Genomic DNA, 20,805 nt, shown 5'->3' with positions numbered 1-20,805 from the left:
TATAAGGTCCCAAAGGCGAGACCTATTGGCTATGCCAACGCTTGTTGAAATTGTCATGGCTTAAAACATTCAAGACCTGGAATCTGATGATAAAAACAATGGAATAACTGATAAAGTGATGTTCTGAATTTGACTCATCAAATATCTTTGGAACATTTTGGGAGCTCTCTCTGATTAGGATCATCCCTCCAAGGGCTGGATTTAAAGGTACCGACAAGTGACAATGCTTAGTGCAGAGGTCTTCAAACTTTTTTACTCTGAGTCCCCCCTAAGCAAAATGTTTTGATGTTGGGCCCCCTCCAAAACTTTATGACCAGGATTGGGGAAGCGGGAGGGACATGGCTGCGTGCAGGGAGCGGAGCTTATGAGATGATTTCAGGAATACTTTTTCTATAGCTTATGAATTGCACCAAATATGAGACTTCTAAAACAGCAAATGCATCAAACAAAAACAGATATCCCAAACAAACTGCTCCCCATAATTGGGGTGTTGTGAGCCCCTCATACTCTTTGACCGCAATGCAACTATACCTGCTGCACTAATGATGCCTGCAGTCCTGAGTAGCAGGCTATCTCCTTTGCCTTTTTTACCTCTTACCCTCCATGATGGATCATCACCTCTGTCCTAATGCTTGAAAGGACAATAAGCTCTGATGCCCCTTTTTTTTAAAGGTAGTCATAATTGTGATGCAGTGGGCCCCCCAAATCCCTGGGCCCCAGTCCTGCTGCATCTGCTCCTTTATGATAACCAGCAGTGGCCACTTACACACTTGGCAGCAATACCAGCTTCACTAATGAATGTCCCTTTAAAAAAAAACACACTTATATATTGTCCCCTTCTTTGGGGTATCTCTCTGAAGAAGTGGTCTCTGGACATTTGTAAACACAAAAATGAGTCCCCGTACAGTGCTCCCTATTCTGGGCCTTCTCTTTGACAATATCTATGAATCTCGCTCCTTTCCTCTGTCTCCTAGACCATTCCTGTGAGGCCGCAGGGATCGAGAGGATTAGGGCTCTGCATCTGAATGCAACCCTGCTGGCCTTCAACCTGCCACCCCACGGACTCTGCTTTCACAAAAAACTGCCCCTGAATGGTTTATACTGACTTTGAGATGCCTCTGCCTGAAATTGAAGTGTGGGTGGTAGTGCAGAAAGTTAAAAAAGAAACCATGAAATTATGAGTTTCTGCAGCAGCGTTTTCCACATAATTATCAGTGTACTGCATTTGCTACATAATCTGCAGATTTCAACAAAAAAATCTTGATTCTAGCTCAAACGGAACAAAAGTTACTTAAAGCATGACAAAGTGTTCCGGAGCAGTGGAAGGCCCTTTGCAAAGATTGCCTGGTAATCTTGTAGTTGCTTACTGCTGTATTTGGGTGCTACACTGGTACTAATGAGGTGAAATATTTCCCCTGACAGCATTACCGTGAGTTAAAATGACAAAATAATGAAGTAATGCTAACCACAAAATGTGGCGCATTGTGCCGCATAATTTACCTTTTCTTGCTGCATAATTTAGTCAAACCTGCTGCATAATGTTGTCCTCTTCTGCTGAATAATTCCAGTGGATCTGCTTAAAGCTTTATGGTGGCAAAGATCTAATATTTTTAAGATGTAATGTACAGGAGTTATCAGCTGGGATCTGGAATAGTGGAGACACTTACAAAAATGTCTGCATTATATACAGTTTGATTACTTATTACTAAAAAGTATGTTTTGTAAGAACCTGTTTTATCTCAATCACTGCATCATTTAGCAGCAGCCTAGTTTAGAGTATGTAAATACTGTTTTATAATAATGACTTGCATATCCACAGTGCTTTCTGCCACAGGCTGGGACCTCATAGCACTATAAACAGGGCCATTGGAATTATGTGGCAGGAGAAGGCCAAATTATGCACCATGGTTGATTAAATTCTGCAGCAAGCAAAGGCAAATTATGCTGCATATTTTGTGATAGCATTACTGCACTATTTTGCTATTTTTACACTTGCTAACATTGTCCTGGCCTTTATTGCCCCTCATAAGTACCACATTAACACCTACATATAGCAATAAGCAACAGAAAGGTGACCAGTCAACCTTTAGAAAGGGCCTTCCACTGTGAGGTAACATGTGTTGCTGCATTTTTAAATATGCAAATTATGCAGCAAACGATGGATTATGTGGTAAATGCGGGAAAACCATAACTATGCGCTGTGAGTGCAGGGTGAGCGTGAAAGTGAAGGTTGAGAATGAGGAGTGAGTTGTCTGAATGCAGGGTGAATTCCCAGACACTTGAAGTTAATCAGCATGTTATTGATGGGGTGCAGGATTTCAGATATAAATTAAACTATTGCTATTGTGGAATTAATCGGGGAATCCAGCGTGAAGGAAAGAAATAATGTGCTGATCCTGCAACAAACTGCCAGTCTTATGATTAGGGTTGAGAAAACAAAGAGGTATGCAGTTCCTAAAAGTGACGCAGGGTGTAGTAGTATAACTCAAAGGTGCCAAAGTGACAAAGTGCGGGTGCTGGTAAAAGCAGGAGAGAAGATCACTCCTTCTGGAAAAGAAGACCTTCACACACCCAACAAGCGGGTGTCTTGCTTCATCATCAGGTCCTGCTCCTTATCGGGCCGGCGGTGCAATGCCCGATCAGGCACCCAAATGGGGCCTTCCTGACGGAGATCTTTATTTCCAATGCCGATGACTAAGGTGTGTAAGGGGTTACTTCTACTAACTGGTGTAGGTGCATGTGAAGTGTGAAGTGAGTGAACTAAAACAGGGATAGGTGATCCACTTCAAACTATTTTAATAAAGTATGGTCACCATCCTGATTAAAACCTAAGTGAGCCGCACATATCTCACCTTTAGGTATGTGAGTCAATGTGCTAAGGGGTCAACATGTTTCTTGCCTGATAATTTATCAATTGGCAATTCTTCAGGACCAAGGGTAAGGCTACCTACACTTTTTTGGTGGTGGTCACAACCTCTAAGAGGTATCAATGGTGGCCACACGTACAGCACCCTAAAAATGTGTGGTACCCAAAGTTAAATAACACAACCTGCGGAAAAAGAATAAAAGTATTGCAATTGATGATGGCATTACAATAATGACAATACGAGATATCAGGGTTATGAAGACAAGTGGTAATGTCAATGTAACCGTGCCATGCATTGATCGTGAGCAAACGTGTGCAGGACATACTTGAAGAGAGCAGCAGTAAAATTACAGATTATTGCAAAATTCAACAATTTGTTAGCTGAGTACAATGGACAGGAGTAATGTCAGAACACTCACCCTTGTAAGCTGTGTTGAAATCAAGACCAGGATGGGAGAGCACTAAATTTATAGTGTCCTAGGATACAAAAAACAGATAAACACACAAGAAGGGTGAATAAGGCTACATAACAGCCAAATCATAAGTCTGCGTCGCTTGGACCCACTGGGTATAATGAAGCCCTCGTGGCTACCACGAAAAATAAATATAGATGCAGCTGAGGGTGCACATCGTTGAGACCAGGCGGCGTGGTAAATGACACAATTGTGGTCAGGGGTCATGTACACACCACTGAATTGAGCGCTAGTTCCCCCTAAAAAATCTATAGAAGCTGTATATTATATCGAAAAAATCCCCATAAGTAGACTACCAGGTAGACAAGCCTGGGAGCATATAGCTTCATGCGCGGTCCCGGAGGCACTGATGTATGTCCGTTAATCATGGGAACAATAAAGTTTCGAAGCAGCTGAGGGTGAACATCGTGGGGATCGAGTAGTGTGACAAATGACACATTTAAGGCCAGAGGTCATGTAAATGCAACTGTGTGAGTCGCTGCATCCCCCTCTAAGATCTGTACAAGCTGTATATTGTCGGAAATATCCCTATAAGTGGGAACCAGGTTGTGTTGACAAAGCACTACCTAGGGCAGACAAGCGTGGGAGCATTTAGTTTCATACGCGGGCCGGGAGGCACTGGTGTTTGTTCGGAGTCATGGGAACAATAAAGTTAAGAGGCCGGGAAGTTCGAACTTGAATAAAGAAACACAAGCCCTAGAAATGAGAGAGGCTTGTACTCACGATTCTGTATCGAGAAAAGCTCCGCAAACCTAAGGCCTCGCCATCCATCGATGTATGGATCACGAGCAACCGGCTGGCGTCGGGTTAAGAATACCCGTCGGCGAGCCGCGAGGGAGAATGGGGCGGGACTTCCGGTAGTGGAAGACGTGCTGCGTGCGTAGGAAAGCTATACCGCTAACCTCACAAAGTGATGTAAGTGAGCGTGGTCATCGTTACCTTAGTAACCTACGAAGGAGGAAACACACTCGCAGTCACGATGGAAATGAGAGGGGAAAAGCATGCAGGTCATCAATTTGGGTGCGGAGTGAAGGGAAAACGTTGGAGAAGTGCCAACTTTGTTAGAGGAAGCGTGAAAATAAATTAAAATACCTCTGCAAATTAAAAAATCCTGCATAGTAAACAGAGTCCACCTCTGAAATAGATAAAGGTGTTATGATATAAGAAGGTTGAAAAATGGACAACAGTTAAGGTAATATCTTTAGAATGCAGATATACAGATAGGGTCTCAATAGCAGAACTCGAGATGAACTGAGAGAGGTTGAAAAGGAACACTGAGGAAATTGAAGTACGTGGGCATTTTTAAGTGAGCATACTCCAAGGGATATCTTCGTTGAGACCAATAGTGTCAGCAGCCAAACGTAGGACCCAGCGTTGTTCAAGTCTAAAAAGTGCTTCCTTAGACATGTATGGATGGGATTCTAAAACCACCCATTGAAAAGAAGTAGGAGCGTGTCCTTCCAGGTGATAGTGAGTCGTCATCTTGGTGTGTGTCTTGGCGCATCTGAAATTGCTTTTATGTTCCAGCATGCGAGTTTTGACTGGACGTGTTGTCATACCTATGTATGGGAGACCACACGGACATGACATCATGTAGATGCAATTAGATGAGTTACAATTTGTGTGTTTGCTGAGGGTCCAGGTAGTCCCATTGTGGAAAACCAATTCTTTGCTAATACTAGTTTGAGGACACATAGAACACGAGCCACAGGGATAGTGGCCCTTGACAGGAGGTAGATCCCACAGCATTCTTTGTGATCTGATTGTGGGTTTCTTAGGTCTAGTATGTATGAGTAAATCCTTGAGATTACTGGTGCGTTTAAATGCAAACCTAGGTGGTTCTAAATCCAAATCACCAGTATTGAGAATGCCCCAATGTTTTCGTATGATGTTCCTAATCCTATTGGAATCAGGGGTAAAAGTAGTAACACAGGTAATGCACTGTTCAGGTTCTTTGGTATTAGTTTCCAATAGGCTCTCTCTATCGTTATGTCTTGCTCGTTTGCGTGCCCGTGAGACTATTTGTCTGGGATATTCTCTTAATCAGGTCATTCATCAGGGTGGCAGACTCACTCAGATAGTCCGTCAGAGAGCTACAGTTCCTTCTGATGCGCAAGAATTGTCCAAAGGGCAAATTCTCTCTCAATAACTTAGGGTGATGGCTGCTGAAGAGGAGGAGGCTGTTCCTATCTGTAGGTTTGCGATACAGACTGGTGGTGATCTGTTCTCCTTCTAGACGGACACGTAGATCAAGGAAGGGAACCTCCGTGTCAGAGATAGTGTGTGTAAATCTTAGATAGGGATTGAGGGTGTTGATCCAGGTACAAAATTCTGTACATCTGGCGTAATCTCCTTTCCAAAGGATCAAAATGTCATCGATGAAGCTTTTCCAGAGCAGCACATTCGCCGAGTAAGGATTGGTGGTGTTGTGAATTTCTCTAGCTTCAAAGGCTGACATATACATGCATGCTAGACTCGGTGCGAATGTGCTGCCCATGGAAGTACCTTGGGTTTGGTGGTACAGTTGTGTATTGTACTCAAAGAAGTTTTGCGTAAGGGCCAGGTTGGCACATTCCATTATGAATGGTACTGGAGTAGTAGAATTAAGCTCATTGTTACTCAGAGCGTTCTGGCTTGTTGGGGTATGTTGGTATATAAAGCCTCAACATCCAATGTTACCAAGAGGTCAATTTCCTGTGGGTGTTGGATACCTTCAAGGAGGCGGAGGACGTCAGTCGTGTCTTGGATAAATGAGGGAGTAGTTCTGACCAGAGGCTGAATGAAGTGGTCAACGAACTGAGACAAAGGTTCCAAAATGGAACCGATCCCTGAAACGATGGGACGTCCAGGCACTGGAGAGGTGCCTTTATGAATTTTGGGAAGGCAGTAAAAATAGGGGATTACTGGTTCTTTTGCTATGAGAAAGTTTGCTTCTTTTTTAGAAATCCAACCTTCAACTTCAGCAGTGAAAACCATAGAGCCTATTGTTCTGGTCAGCTGAGGAGTGGGATCTTCCTTAATAGGTGTATAGTATCTGGTGTTGTTCAATTGTCTGCGACACTCAATATCATAGTCAACTGAGGACATGATGACGGTTGCCCCACCCTTATCTGCTTGCTTGATTACAATGTTATTGTCATTAGTCAAATCTCTTATGGCTAATGACTCATTGGTAGACAGATTCTTAAAGGGCACTCGGTTAGAAACCATATTGAGGTCTTTTAGGACTGCCTTTTCGAAGGTAAGTACTTCGGGGGGGACCACACTCCTAGGAGGAGTGAAGGTCGATGGTCTATGAAGGCCTGAGTCGTTGACCGTAGGTGATGGGCGATCTTGAAAGAATGCCTGTAATCTAATCTTGCGAAATAAGCTCTGAACCTCACAAGTATCACGAAATTTGTCTGTCTTGGGTGTGGGAACATATCCCAACCCCTTCTGGAGAACTCTTTCTTCCACAGGAGTGAGAACTCTAGTGGATAGATTGATCATTAATGTCTCTTGTCCCTGGTTTGGCTCCTGGTTTCCACTGATCGTGGGGGTTGTTCCTGCCATTGCACTCTCTTTTGCCCTCTTCCGCGCCCTCTTCCTCTGCCCCAGCCTCTGTCTTAAAAAGGTTGTTCGGCGCTGTGTGGGAAGAAAGGTGGAGGAGGGCCTTGATGGTACATTGGGTATTGCCAAAAGGGTGGTCCCTGGTAGGGAGGCATATTGTATGCTGGATACCCAGGGGGTTGAAAAGTTCTCGCTTTTCTCTTATTGTTATTCCAGCTCCCTGTGCTGTTGGTCACTGTTGGTTGAAGACCCTCGTCTGGAAGGCCCTGAACTCTCATCTGAAGAGTAGCTTGTTACTGTAGAAGTATAGTCTGCTTTAAGATAGGGATATACCTTTTCTGTTGAAAACTTCTTTATGTCTTTTTGAAGTTTAGATATTTTTTGTTTCATAAGGTACTCCCTATTATCGGCGAGCTCAGCATTGATCTCTGCCAGTTTGGTCCTATATGCTGTTGTTTGGATGATGACTTTAATAGCACCCTCCGCTGTCTGAATCCTGATTAGTAAAGCATCCGCTATTCTTTTTGCGGTGTTAATGATAAGGATGAGCCAGTCCCTAGTGCATTTCCATGCTACTAGGGACCACTCTTTTTTGAATAGCGCGTCCTCTAGAAAGAGACGAGGAAAGTTGTTCACAATAAGTCCATTAGGAGCTATATTAGCTCTCAGATATTCAGTCATCATAGCTCCATGAAGTGTCACTTTGAGCCACTCATGTTTCAAATTGGATATTGAAGCCCAGTCTTCTGTATGGCTACCAGAGGCAGAACTGCCATCGGGTGCCAACAGTGATGGTGTTCTGAGTATTTCCGCTGCTGCTTCATCATCAAAGCTAAGTCCTTGAAAGTTTTCCATATGGGAGGCAGTTCGTCCTGATGGGCCAGTGATTTAAAAAAAAGTAGAACCAGTCAAAAGTGAACAAAATCTACTAATGGAGTGGTCCAAGGGAGCATAATAGAACCACTTGGTATCCTGAAATTCCCACGGGGGTAACCCGTACGGATAATCTCACACAAATAGAGGGATAGAGGGCTTATAAATAATAATCTTTATTATTATTCATATAGGTCCAGCATACGTGCCCAATCAAGCAGTGAAAACAAAGAGGTATGCAGTTCCTAAAAGTGACGCAGGGTGTAGTAGTATAACTCAAAGGTGACAAAGTGCGGGTGCTGGTAAAAGCAGGAGAGAAGATCACTCCTTCTGGAAAAGAAGACCTTCACACACCCAACAAGCGGGTGTCTTGCTTCATCATCAGTTCCTGCTCCTTATCGGGCCGGCGGTGCAATGCCCGATCAGGCACCCAAATGGGGCCTTCCTGACGGAGATCTTTATTTCCAATGCCGATGAGTAAGGTGTGTAAGGGGTTACTACTACTAACTGGTGTAGGTGCATGTGAAGTGTGAAGTGAGTGAACTAAAATGGGGATAGGTGATCCACTTCAAACTATTTTAATAAAGCATGGTCACCATCCTGATTAAAACCTAAGAGAGCCGCACATATCTCACCTTTAGGTATGTGAGACAATGTGCTAAGGGGTCAACATGTTTCTTGCCTGATAATTTATTAATTGGCAATTCTTCAGGACCAAGGGTAAGGCTATCTACACTTTTTTGGTGGTGGTCACAACCTCTAAGAGGTATCAATGGTGGCCACACGTACAGCATGTTTGATGTCTGATGCCCGATGTATGATTAGGGTTGCCAGCTCATTATTTTGATGTTGCAGACGGTACAAAAATAAACAGTCTCCTAAAGCCCTATTTTAAGCACTTATATGTGTGAACTTTGAAAAGCAAATATAAAGCACTTTTAAATGTGTTCTAGGGCTGCATGAATGTTTCATAACTGAAAATAAAAGGAACAGACAGAAAGTCAAATTACAAATGAATACACACTTTTTTAAGACCCTATGTTGTGTCAAAGCAAGGTCTTTGCAGGCTTTCTTCAATTGACAACCCTTTTTTAGGTCTAGTCTAGCTATCGCGTAAGCGATCGCAATGTGAGACTATAGTAAGGGGCTCCCAAAAGTGCTCCCAAAAGCGGATTGCATGGCGAGCACGCGCACAATCACGTGCATCGTGCCGCCATGCAATCCGTTTGGCATCCTACTTCAAAGGGTCCGCTCACCCGCCTGGAATGCGCTCCCCCGCCAAGCGTGCGCGCCACCCTCCGCCGGGCTTGTCTTGTTCGTCTTTTTAAACATTCACGTTATCATGTGCTTACAAAAGCCTGCATGTTCAAAATGGGTTTCTTTATTTTCAGAGCGAAGGGCTTTACGATGTACGTCTTTAACATTATTTAATGCCAACATAGCGCGGTCTTTTTACATTTTTGTTTGTTTTTAGGTTGTCATGAGCACATAACTGCGCTGCACGCTACGCTTTATATTAATAGCAGCGCACATACTTTTTGTAGTACAAGTTAGTACTTTGCTTTGTTTACTTTGCTATTATTCCAGCGGACATAATACAACTGAGCACACTGTCTGATGTCTGATGCCGGATGCTTGCGGATGTCTGATGCCGGATGCTTGCGGATGTCTGATGCCGGATGCTTGCGGATGTCTGATGCAGGATGCTTGCGGATGTCTGATGCCTGATGCTTGTGGATGTCTGATGCCTGATGCTTGTGGATGTCTGATGCCTGATGCCTGATGCCTGATGTCTGATGTCTGATGCCTGATACCTGTTGTCTGATTCCTGATGCTTGTGGATACCTGATGTCTGATGCTTGATGCTTGTGGATGTGTGATGCCTGATGTGTGATGCTTGTGGATGTGTGATGCCTGATGTCTTATGTTTGATGTCGGATGCCTGATGCTTGTGGATGTTTGATTCCTGATGTCTGATGCTTGTGGATGTCTGATGCTTGTGGCTGTCTGGTGCCTGATGTCTGATGCTTGTGGATGTCTGATGCTTGTGGCTGTCTGATGCTGCCGGATGTCTGATGCCGGATGTCTGATGCCGGATGTCTGATGCCGGATGTCTGATGCCGGATGTCTGATGCCGGAGGCCTGATGTCTGATGCTTGTGGATGTCTGATGCCTGGTGTCTGATGCTTGATGCTTGTGGATGTCTGATGCCTGATGCTTGTGGATGTGTGTTGCCTGATGCATGATGTCTGATACCTGATGCCTGATGCTTGTGGATGTCTGATGCCTGATGCTTGTGGATGTCTGATGCCTGATGCTTGTGGATGTCTGATGCCTGATGTCTGATGCTTGATGCTTGTGGAAGTCTGATGCATGATGTCTGATGCTTGTGGATGTCTGATGCTTGTGGCTGTCTGATGCCTGATGTCTAATGCTTGTGGATGTCTAATGCTTGTGGATGTCTGATGCTTGTGAATGTCTGATGCTTGTGGATGTCTGATGCTTGTGGATGTCTGATGCTTGTGGATGTCTGATGCTTGTGGATGTCTGATGCTTGTGGATGTCTGATGCTTGTGGATGTCTGATGCTTGTGGATGTCTGATGCATGATGTCTGATGCATGATGTCTGATGCATGATGTCTGATGCATGATGTCTGATGCATGATGTCTGATGCATGATGTCTGATGCATGATGTCTGATGCATGATGTCTGATGCATGATGTCTGATGCATGATGTCTGATGCATGATGTCTGATGCATGATGTCTGATGCATGATGTCTGATGCATGATGTCTGATGCATGATGTCTGATGCATGATGTCTGATGCATGATGTCTGATGCATGATGTCTGATGCCTGATGTCTGATGCTTGTGGATGTCTGATGCTTGTGTATGCCTGGTGCCTGGTGTCTGATGTCTGATGTCTGATGCTTGTGGATGCCTGATGTCTGATGCTTGTGGATGTCTGATGCCTGATGCTTGTGGATGTGTGTTGCCTGATGTCTGATGCATGATGCTTGTGGAAGTCTGATGCCCGATGTCTGATGCCCGATGTCTGATGCCCGATGTCTGATGCCCGATGTTTGATGCCCGATGCCCTATGCCCGATGTCTGATGCATGATGTCTGATGCTTGTGTATGTCTGATGCTTGTGGATGTTTGATTCCTGATGTCTGATGCTTGTGGCTGTCTGATGCTTGTGGCTGTCTGATGCTTGTGGCTGTCTGATGCTTGTGGCTGTCTGATGCTTGATGTCTGATGCATGATGTCTGATGCATGATGTCTGATGCATGATGTCTGATGCTTGTGGATGTCTGATGTCTGATGCTTGTGGATGTCTGATGCCTGATGCTTGTGGATGTCTGATGCATGATGTCTGATGTCTGATGCTTGTGGATGTCTGATGCATGATGTCTGATGTCTGATGCTTGTGGATGTCTGATGCTTGTGGATGTCTGATGCTTGTGGATGTCTGATGCTTGTGGATGTCTGGTGCTTGTGGATGTCTGGTGCTTGTGGATGTCTGGTGCTTGTGGATGTCTGGTGCCTGATGTCTGATGCATGATGTCTGATGCATGATGTCGGATGCCTGATGCCTGATGCATGATGTCGGATGCCTGATGCCTGATGTCTGATGCATGATGTCTGATGCATGATGTCTGATGTCTGATGCTTGTGGATGTCTGATGTTTGATGTCTGATGCCCGATGTTTGATGTCTGATGCCCGATGTTTGATGTCTGATGCCCGATGTTTGATGTCTGATGCCTGATGCTTGTGGATGTGTGTTGCCTGATGTCTGATGCATGAGGTCTGATGCTTGTGGATGTTTGATGCCTGATGCCTGATGCTTGTGGATGTCTGATGCATGATGTCTGATGCATGATGTCTGATGTCTGATGCTTGTGGATGTCTGATGCATGATGCATGATGTCTGATGCCTGGTGCCTGATGTTTGTGGATTTCTGATGCCTGATGCCTGATGCCTGATGTCTGATGCTTGTAGATGTCTGATACTTGTGGATGTCTGAGGCCTGATGTCTGATGTGTGATTCCTGATGTCTGATTCCTGATGTCTGATGCCTGTGGATGTCTGATGCCTGATGTTTGATGCTTGTGGATGTCTGATGCTTGTGGATGTCTGATGTCTGATTCCTGATGCCTGATGTCTGATGCTTGTGGATGTCTGATGCCTGATGACTGATGTTTGATGCTTGTGGATGTCTGATGCCTGATGACTGATGCTTGTGGATGTCTGATGCCTGATGTCTCATGACTGATGTCTGATACCTGATGCTTGTGGATGTCTTATGCCTGATGTCTGATGCTTGTGGATGTCTGATGCCTGATGCTTGTGAATAAATTAAAGGCATTGTCATTTACAATACCATTTACAATACCAATAGCTCCAAAACTCGCAGTTGCGAGACCTATTGCATTGCAAATGCTTGTTATATTCCTTTTCATGAAATGTATTTTCACACTACAGCAGTAAATTTACAGTACAATTGTAATGAATAGGCAGAGTCAGGACCCAGGGGTTACTGGAAAAAGTTTCCACAGGTATGCAAATGGTCTTTAAAGACCTGTGAAAAAACTCCGGCAAACTCAGGCGTGCTGGAGTCTTAATAAGACTCCAGACACTGCCCAGCTGAGCCCCCAGCAGCACACTCACTGACCTCTGGCCCCACGGCACTCTGCAGGCTTCGGAGTAAATTAAGACAGCCTGGAAATGCAGCAAATAAACATCGCTGCACTTCCAGGCCTCTTCATTTACATGTGCTTGCAGATGCCTTTGCGCCCTACTGGGAACCCATCCATGCCCCCCCAGGGGGGCGCGCCCCACAGTTTGAAGACCTGTGGCATAGTGGGTGGAGCAAGGCAGGCTCAAAGATGGCCACATTGTGTGGCGGCTCTTTCAGCCGTGCAACTAATCAGTCAGAGTTCCTGGGACAGGAGTTTTATCCAGACTGTGAGGAATAACTCCTGAGCATTTATGGCAATTTTCATCTGCACCAGGAACTGCCGGCCCACCTAAATTCAATCAGGATGGCGCAAGTGAGATTTCAATCAAGACGGCGTGAGTAAGATGGGAGTTGCAGGCACACCACACCATCATCCCAGGAACGCACCAACTCTGGTGACGGAGAATGGTAGGGGTACTCTGGACACAACAGCGAGCCCGACAGAGCAAAGTTAACGTGGAACATGCGGTCAAGGCCTGCCTTAAAGGTGTGTGCTAGGCTGGGGTGGACCTAACTGTCCCGCAGCGGCAGAAGAGTCCCCTCAGCCCCTTACTAATGACCTGGCCAGTTATTTTTAGAATAAAATTGCGAGAATTTATAGGACTTTTTTGAAAAAGAGCATTTAAGTAACCAGAGCTGCTCACGCCCCCACTGAAACATCCTCCCTGTTCTCCTGGAGGACTATAACAAGGTGACCCCCAAACCAAGTCAGTATGCTGGTAAATAAAATGAAGTTGGTATCACCAGAGGCCCTAGCACCTCCTTATATTATGGCAACTGTGGCCCTAGCCCTCCTTCTGTCCCTCACTCACTTATTTAACCTCTCCCTGCGTCTGGAAACATGTAATCTTACGTGGAAACCGGCAAGGGTTAAACCTATATTTAAAAAAAAAACACTGCAGATCCTAAAGTATTAGCAAATTTCCGACCCAACCCGCTACTGACCTTTCTTGGGAAAGTTGTGGAAATGCTTGTGAATTCCCAATAAACAGCTTTTTTGGAAAGTCTTTCCATGCTTGATCTCTCCCAATCAGGCTTTCGAGCCTCTTTTCGTACAGAAACTGCACTGTTGGAAGTCTTAGACAACATAGGACTCTCCTTAGATGACGGGCACTCAGCAAAGCTGGTGTTTTTATACCTTTCTGCAGCTTTCAACACCATCTCCCACTCAGTCTTAATTCAAAGACTGAAGGAGTTAGGTGTCGGGGGAAGGCCCTGAGATGGCTGAGGAATTTTCTGAGGGACCGCACCCATGCAGTACAGCTAGAGTCCTTTTGCTCTGAAACCATAGCCTTGGACAGGGGAGTGCCACAGGGGTCTTCTTTGAGCCCCATGCTATTTAACATCTATGTGGCCCTTCTGGCCCAAGTGATAAAATCATTTGTGTTTGAGGTCATCTCTTATGCAGATGAGTCTCAACTTGTTATCACAATGGAACCTAATCTGGACTATACTAAAGAGAGATCCCGGAACTGTATGGATAAGATCGCCTCCTGGATGCAATCAAGCTGCCTCTAGATAGACAAAAGCAAAACTGAGATTGTGCTCTTCAGAAAAGCTCATTCTCTGTGGTCGGAGGACTGGAGGCCTCAGCGGCTGGGCCCAGCTCCCACCCTAAGAAACTTGGGAATCTTGGTTAATGAAAATCTCTCTATGAGGAAACATGTGAAAGTCATCGCGGGATCCTGTTTTGGAGTTGTGCACTTCCTCAGGGAGGTCTTCCAGTGGCTGCTGTTGCAGACAAGAAAATCCCTAGTCCAGGCCATCATAATTAGCCACTTGGACTATGGGAATGCCCAAGTGGTAGCCATGATTGAAGTACTGTCTTCCAAACTACAGGTGGTTCAAAACACCGCTGCTCGGCTAATTAGTCATCTTCCGCCCACTTGCCCTCGGAACCTATCCTCAGATCCCTCCACTGGTAGCCCATAAAAAAACTGGCCGTGTTTAATCTTTGTCTGTTCCACAAAGCCTTGCACTGAAGTGAGCCTATCTGCAGGGGAACCTACAGTGGTATGCCCCTACTCGGTGTCTTAGATCCAGTGGCAAGTTCCTGTTACGTCCTCAGTGTATTTGTACCACCAGGTGTTGTGGGCGATCTTTCTCACATTTAGCCCCCCAGCACTGGAATCTGCTTCCACTGCATCTGCGTGCGTGTACTGACTTTAAACAGTTTAAGAAATCCCTCAAGACCTGGCTCTTTTAGCTGTCTGACACCTTCCACTCTAAAATTGGGCAATCGTTGGAGCTGCTATAGCGCCGAGACACCCCGGCTGGGGTGACACGTGCGCTTTATAAGCAAACCTAACATAACAAGTGTAGATGCCATTGGCGACGCTGGAGAGATAACACCACACATGGATGTTGGCTCTAGCAACAGTATACAGTAGCGTAGGAATGTGAATTCTGAGAAGATAGGTTTCCCCTAACCTCTGCTGAATTTCAGTAGTGTAACAAAATTTGAGGGGGGGCCCCCCTGCAAAGTTTGCAGAGGCCCCACCCCTCCCCAGACCCAGTCAGGAGCTCTCAGGCCAGGGGCCAGCCGTCCGTGCACAGTGCCGGGGGGGCCCTGAAGCTTGGGACCCCGTCTGCACCGCTTCGATTGCAGGGGCTAATATCACGCCACGTTTACCAAATGGGTGCTCCTGGGCCTGGGCAGCAGCGGTGCATACCATTAAAATAGGCAATCAAAAACAACAATTAATTAACTGCTTTGAGAACTATGTTTATGGGCAAGGAAGTTTTGTTTCATATCCAGGGCCCTTGCAAGGCGGGCAGGCCTAGGCTGATTCGGGAAGGTGCTGGTTGGTATACCGAAGAGTGTTGCACATCTGCCACATCTGTATCCCGTAGGACAAAGGCAACACCATCTTATTTTTTGGGTGCACTGATGGTGGTTGGCCCCTGGTGACGGCATATTGAGAAGCGGAGTTCTTCCAATCTTGGGGTGGAGTGTTAAGCCCACAGGAAGACCGATCTAGCGGATTAGCAGCAGCCTAGTAACTCCTGCCAAGACTGCCTGGCTTTAGGTCAGATGGATGGAAACGCCTACTGGACACCCCTGGGGAAAACAGGCAAAAAACTGTTCAAGCTGACCTTCAATTCCAAGAATTCGGCATGCACAGATAGAAAGAGGAAAAGATGCACTATGGTGGAAGGGTGCCTGCGTTGGCGCTCGGCAGCACACAGTGCGCCAGGGAAGGAGTGAGCACACGTAGGAAGAGGAAAGGATGCACTATGGTGGATCTGTGCCTGCATTGGCGCTCGGCAGCACACAGGGTAGGAGCGAACACACTTCGGAAGAGGAAAGGATGCACTATGGTGGAAGGGTGCCTGCGTTGGCGCTAGGCAGCACACAGTGCGCCAGGCAAGGAGCAAGCAGAGATGCTCCATATCTTTGTAAAATGTAACATTTCTACTCCCCCTTTCATGCAACGCAGTAACTTTGCTCGATGCCCTGCATTGCTTGCAAGATTAGTAAATATGCCCTTTATTGTCATGCAAAAATGTGTTGTTTTTTTTTGCGTAATCACCTTCAGTAACATTCTTGGCATGGAACAAGTTTTTATCCTTCGCCTAATGTAGCGCTGCAGATTTATGAAGCGCTGGGTTGCACACATTTTTGTATGCCTGGATGTGTGTGACGTACCCACAGGCTGCACTGTAGAAGTACATTACTCCACTCAGAGTGTCTGCAGAACAGCACAGGAAAGAAAACAAAAAGACCACAAGGAGTTTCAAAGCAAAACAAAGCCTGGTTTCTTGAGACAATCACTTGTATGGTTTTGATCAACATTGATTGTGAATCCTGGTGAACATGGAGCAGCCGTTGATAAATCGGCAAACTGTGATGTGCCTGGGATTGGGGAGTGAAAGAACTGAAAGTTGGCCATCTTTATTTTGTGGCGTCTCTAGAGAGGGTCAGTTGGGGCCTGTGCCCCATCTCAGTTTGTCCTGCCCTCTCCTTGTGCCCCAACAACACAGCTGCTCAGTGTACTAGATGGTGAGACAGAAAAAACAAATAGACACTGGGCCTTGCCACATATTAATTTGCCCAATTAATTTTCCTTTTAAAGAAGTGTTGTTTGATTAAAACAATTATCTTTGACTTTCTATGACTGTGTAAATATCCACATCTAAATATACATAGAAATATACTCACAAAGTCACATTTGAATATTTTAAGCAAATGTGTGTCTATATGTGTATATAAATATAGATAAAACTGATGGGGCCACATATATATATATATATATATATATATATATATATATATATATATATATATATATATATATATATATATATATATATATAAAGATAAGTCCTGAACTCCCAATCGAGCTGGGGAGTCTAGAAACCGGTACGGACCACGAGACCCACACGTTGTTGTTCGTCCAATAAGAGTTCGCCAAGCAGTTTAAAGTTGCATTTCGTTTCTGATTTATTTCATATAAGTCAGACAAGTGTCCGCCTCAGACGCGTTTCGATCGCCTCCGCGATCTTGATCACATGACGCGCTGAGACCGGACCTTCCTTAAAAAGGTAGTTACACCCAATCAGTTTCCTCGTGCTCAATAAACATAAACAAAATACTAGAGAACCGAGCAATCACCATGAGACTGATGTGAATTAAATTTCAAAGAGTTCAACACTCCGAAAATAGTACAAATCATAATGAATGAGCATACAATGATTGTAACAAATATCCGGCAAGTGCCCCAGAGTTAATTGAATACAGTTGTTGGTCCCAATCAAATTTGAAATAAACTAAAACACTTAATCCACAGTTCATTGGCTAAAAATGATGCAGTTTCAGGCTCAGTATTCTCTAGAGATAAGTTTGGAAATTAAGTAAACAATAATTGCTTAAAAATCCCAAAATGTTACAAATATAAAGATGAAAAAATTAAAATAATCGAACAGTGAATGGAAAGAAAAAGGAGAGGGAAAAGGAAGGGGAAGGAAAAAATGAGGTGAAGCAGAAGACAGTAAAGAAAAATAATCTTGAAAGAGTAAATTTGATATTGACACTGCCATGGAAGCATATATATATATATATAAATAATCTACTGGCGGTCGCCAGTAGATAGTTATAGTTAGGACCGTGTTTCCATAGGAAATCTCAAAATTCTATTTTGAATAACTTTGGCGCCGGTTGACGAATCCTCGCGAAATTTTCAACACTAATGGAGCACTCCGTTCAGCTCCTACCCTGAAAGTCTCGGGGTGATTCGTCAAGCGGGAGCCGAGAAAAAAGGGGGGTCCCAAAACGCGTTTTCCCCATGCATTTTTCCATAGGACCTTTAGACACAGCTACAGCCCGTACGGCTGAACAGAATTACTTGAAATTTGGCAGAGAGGTAGCCATAAGGTCAAGGAAGTGCCTTTTGTAGGTCTGGTGTAAATTTGTTCAGTAGTTCCTGAGAAAAAAGCATTTAAAGCAATTTATATATCTGTAAGCGCGCTCCGTGCGCTTACGGTAAGCTTACTGTACGCGTACGGTGCCGTGCGCGAGCTCAAATCTGATTGGTTGTCACATGACTGTAAACATTCGAATCGGACGAAATCAGGAAGTGTGGGCCGCCATTTTGTGTGTTTCACACAGAAAAAAAAAGGGAGATAACGTGAAAAGAGGGCAAGGAAGAGAGTTATAGACCCCATAACATTTGAAAGGGGGTCAAAGAAGGACACAAAAGTACGAAAAATACATTTATTAATTTAAAAAAAAAATCGCCGAGTGCGCGTACGGTAAGCTTACCGTACGCGCACGGCAAAAAAAAATAATAAAAAAAAAGAAATAACAATCACATTTATTAAATAAATTGAAGGACCCGCAAGGGAGAAAAAAAAATTGTTACTGTGTAAAAAAAGGCGAGGCGCGCACGGTATGGACTGCGCAATGTGGGCGCTCGGTGCGCGAAGCGCAACGAGTGCCCACAGCGCGTGCACGGTGCGCGAAGCACGGTGAAAAACCAGAAAAATAAATAAAAAAAAATACATAACTTAGCATTTAAAAAAACGTACAAATTCACTGAAAAAAACATAGGTTTCACACACGTTATAGTTAGGAATTAGCATTTAAAAAACCTTGCAAATTCACTTAAAAAACCATAGGTTTCACACATGTTATAGTTAGCTGTACATTTCACTCGTAAAAAACCAATGAAATTCCACGTTATAGTTAGATCAGGTAACTATAACTTGCGCGAACGCAATCCACAATGTGTCATTTCAGATGTCATCATTGATGTGAAGAGTGATGTCACTGACCATGTCATGAGTGATGTAATATGTGACGTCATCAGCAGTTTATTGTGGGCGCGCAAGTTATAGTTACCTGATCTAACTATAACGTGGAATTTCATTGTTTTTTTACGAGTGAAATGTACAGCTAACTATAACATGTGTGAAACCTATGGTTTTTTAAGTGAATATATATATATGTATATATGTGTGTGTGTGTGTGTATGTATGTATATATATATATATATATATATATATATATATCAACAAACTTCGCCACCAAGGTCCCAAAATTCCTCAAGGATAGAACGAGGACCGGAACAGACTATCACAGACCACGAAATAAGTGCAGGTGAATCTTTTAATAAACGATCAGCATGTCTGTCATGACGCGTTTCAGCCTACTAGAGGCCTTGTTCACATGACGCAATGAGAGTAGTATGCTCATATTTAAAGTGCCCGGTGCTTAGTGACAACAGACCTCATTGGTCATTATCAATGGACATAGAAAAAATACAAGTGTACTTTTTTTTTCCTTACGATGAATGAACATGGGTGACAAAGAGGCACATTATTTAAAATACCCCAAAAAAGATTTTTTTGTGTTGTCAAAATTGCATTGAAAATCAATAATAATAAGCAGATAATCTGTATTTTTGAGGTAGAAAACAGTTTTTCACAAAGGGAGATAACTTGGATAAAAACGTGTAAAATACAAACACCAAGCAAGGAAGGTTAGTCGTGCAATATCTGGGAACATAATAAACCCTAATGGGCCAGAATTGCACCAATGTCCATGGTTAAGTTCTATTACCAAATGTTGATAACCCCTCAAAAACAAAACCATACTGAATTAACTTGTATGCATAATGCATATACGAGGAAAAAAAAAGGTTTTTCCCAATTCAAAAGAGGCCGTCAAATCCACCAATGTGGCTGTGCCTGTTGGTAAATCTCCTATTATATTAACATTTAAAAAAAACCTGTTAGAATATATACATGTGCCAAAGATGAAATAGAGCTCATACAAGACATAATAGACAATGATTGAGCATGTCACCCCAACCCAAGTCAGTTTCTAATAGAGTGCAAAAAGTGCTTGAACACATAAAATAATTTCAACGAACATAAAAAATTATTACGAACTTTTAGAGAGGATTAGACCAATCAATTAAATGACATGAAATAGCAGTGCATTTGTTTAAAACATCAAAAACCGATTTAAAGACAAGTAAAAAAATCCTCACTAGAATTAAGACCCTGTGGGGTCTTTGTATCAAGTTCTAGGATGTATTTCGTTTCAAGGGCTCGTAAACGGGCCTCTCTGTTGCCTTCACGTCTGAGAGGCAAGACTGAATCTATAACAAAATATTGAAGCAAATCACTTTTGTTATTGTGGCATTCCTTGAAATGTTGAGCAACCGGATAGGCTGCGTCGTTGCCATTTATTGCCCTAATGTGCTGGAGGATCCGTTTGTGAACCTGCAACTTGGTGCTCCCAACATATTGCAGGCCACATGGACACTCCAGCACATAGATAGCAAACTCAGTTTTACATGTACACAGCCTAGAGATTGGTTTGGGGATTTCACAGAAGGGGGTCTTGTATTCAATTTTGTTCACACCATGCCTGCAAGCTTTACAGCTGGTGCATCTTCTGAAACCCTTACTGGAGTTGAGCCAAGATTTGTTGGTCAATAGCTCTGGGCTGGTTTTTACCAAAGCATTACTCATAGAGTATGCTTTCCTGAATGTGATATCAGGACTGTCTTTCATTGAATCCCCAATATATCGACTTCAAAGCATTCACAGACTTCCAGCACACGGTGAAAATGAATGCACAAACTCCTCTTCGTAGTAAGTGGAGAATTTTATTTCTCCCTTCTGCCTGCCATGACGTGTTTCGGCCGGTAAAACGGCCTTGATCATAAATATATCCACACAGTTGCTGCACTTAGCGGTTCCCTTCCCACGTTGTCGGTGCCAGCTAAACGGCGACAGCAGCCGTTTGTAAATAATAAAGGAGTCCTTCACTCCGCCTCGATGGCAGAA

The sequence above is a fragment of the Triturus cristatus genome, chromosome 9 (assembly GCF_964204655.1).
Source record: "Triturus cristatus chromosome 9, aTriCri1.1, whole genome shotgun sequence".
In the NCBI taxonomy this organism is placed as follows: domain Eukaryota; kingdom Metazoa; phylum Chordata; class Amphibia; order Caudata; family Salamandridae; genus Triturus; species Triturus cristatus.
This window is presented reverse-complemented; position numbering follows the sequence as displayed.